Source organism: Lactuca virosa, chromosome 5 (assembly GCF_052849685.1).
Source record: "Lactuca virosa cultivar CGN04683 chromosome 5, Lactuca_virosa_CGN04683_v6, whole genome shotgun sequence".
NCBI lineage: Eukaryota > Viridiplantae > Streptophyta > Magnoliopsida > Asterales > Asteraceae > Lactuca > Lactuca virosa.
In genome coordinates, this window is record NC_136430.1 from 379171165 (window position 1) to 379173688 (window position 2524).

General features: G+C 34.6%; 1 non-coding gene across 1 annotated transcript; it reads left to right on the forward strand.

Moving 5' to 3' along the window:
- Positions 1-1109: 1109 nt before the first annotated feature.
- On the forward strand, positions 1110-1218 carry LOC145117852 (small nucleolar RNA R71). The gene has a single exon (XR_013712846.1). It is a non-coding gene; the product is annotated as a small nucleolar RNA R71 (small nucleolar RNA).
- Positions 1219-2524: the final 1306 nt, after the last annotated feature.

Consider the following 2524-nt stretch of genomic DNA (forward strand, 5'->3'; position numbering starts at 1 on the left):
ATCTCTCTCCTTCCAAAATGTGTTTTTCGCACTTTTCTGACCTCTAAACTCGATTATAACTCCAAGAAATCAGATCCAACCCCCTCAAAGTCGATATGCTAAGGGATATTTATAGTTTCCCAAAATCACGTCTCACGTCGTGAGAATTAGGGTCTCACGTCGTGAGATCAGTAGAATTCGTGTTCGGCAAGGAATCTGTATTCCGCGTAGCTATCTTCTAGAAGAATCAATCTTACGTCGTGAGATTATACTCTTCACGTCGTGAGAACTGGGAATTAGCATTTGGCACAAAAATGAAAGTCGTCCGAAATTTTGTCTAGTTTTCAGATCATTTTGAATTTCGTCAATCGGAAATACGAGTCATGAGATATGGTCAAAATGATGATGAGGGGACAAGCTGTCCAACAACGTCCTTTTTGTATCTTTTTCAGCTCCAGTCCTCCAACTATCCAGCTTTTTTCGGTTTCAATCATTTTCTTCGAGAATATCCACTTTTGGCTGCAAAATATAATTTAAACATTATAAGTATTAAATATCTTTGCAATTAATTAAATTATAGCTTAAAATGTATTAAAATATTGCCTAGAAATGTGTATAAATATGGCACTATCAAAATACCCCACACTTATCTTTTGTTTGCTCCCAAGCAAAACTAATTATTTTTAAGTCAAACTTTCATTCCCAACATCACATGAAGCAATCCATTTTGAACTCAACCATTATACCAAGACCTGAATGCGCATATTTGTGACTAAAATTCCTATACACTTCCCAATCCTAAATACTCACAATCCTTAGTAGAATGGGGTCCCCCACAAGCTCCACATCTATCATGAAATGATCCACCCATTTTTGTGATCTTTTCTTCCATTGCATCGAGCTTTGTAATTATTGCACTGATATTATCTTGACCTCCATCTTTACTTGAATTTCCTCTAGTGAAATCCTCCTTTGAGTTATGATACTCTCTTGAAAGCTTAGCGAATTCTTCAATCAAAGCTTCATTTGTTGCTAGATCCTTCTTGGTCATGGGCCCTTGCGAATCTAGAAATTGGCGAGTACACACATTGACTCCATCATAAAATATCAAAATTTCTTGTTGCACAATGAAGTCATGTTGAGGGCAATGTCTTAACAATCTCTTGTAACGCTCCCAAGCTTCATATAACGACCCCCCTTCTAATTGTTGAAAATTCTAGATATTTCTCTTAAGATTTTCCATTTTTGAAGGTGGGGTAAACTGGTTTATGAACTCGGTCTTAAAATCAGCCCATGTCTTGATTGCTCCAAAGGAAAGTGATTTTAACCATTCCTTAGCTTCACCTTTCAACGTGACCGGTAAAAGTCGAAGCATCACTGCATCTTTACTCACGTTAGGTGCATTAAAATAATGGGAAATCTCCACCACCTCTTCTGTATGCTCATGAGCGTCCTCCTGCTCCTTCCTATAAAAAGATAGTTCCCTTAACATATTGAGAATGTGCCTCGGAAGTTCAAACTTTGTCGTGGCTGAGATTTTTGGTGGATCAAGACCCCATCTATTGGCGTTCCTTATATGTCGTTTGTACTCTTCCATTGACATGGTCGTGATGCCCCCCATTTTTTCCTGCTAAGATAAAACTAGAAAAACACGCGTAAAAGGAACAAAAAACAAATAAACGAAAAACTACTGAAGCGAGACCACGACTTGGTGAAGATTACCATGACGTGGTTGCGTCTCAGAGAAAAAAAACTAAAATAAACAAATGAAACAAAAGTAACTTTTTGTGGTTTTTACCCCACAAAAAGGTTCGAATAACTAAAAGCAATTAAACTAATAATCAAATAAGTCGTTCCCCAACAACGGCGCCAAAAACTTGATGTGTCAAAATATTACTACTACACCTAATTTTACCTACTATCTAACTAGCTAGTTGACTAAGACAGTGTACCTTTTCGCAAATAGTATAACACAAACAATCGGGTATCGATCTCAAGGAACAGATTTAGTTATTTAATCTAATTGCTACTAAATTAACCTAAAAATCTAAGCAAGGGTTTAAATGGTTTTTATCTGATTTTGCAAGTTCAGACAAACTTAAACAATCAACTATTTAAATTCAATCAATTACTAAGAACACTTCTGTTTAGTTCGAATCCACTTTTCCTCAATGGTTAGATATTAATTATGGATAATTCAAGTTGGTTACCAATTAATATATTATTAGTAATTTAGTTCCAAATATACTAATGTTTAACTAATTCATGTAGAACTATGTATGGTCACACATAATTTAACACATAATCAATTATTAATTATAAATGGAGCTATGTAAGATTGATTTAACAAACACAATTATGTTCACAATATATGTTCTCCAGCACAAACAAATTCAAATACTTTAACTACTTATCTAAGATTGGTTTGATCTTAGCTCTAATAATCTAATGGTCACTAAATTACTAGGTAATCAAATTCATACAGGTTAATGTTCACTAAACTACACAGAATATGAATTAAAGCAATCTAAGTATCAAATTTTAG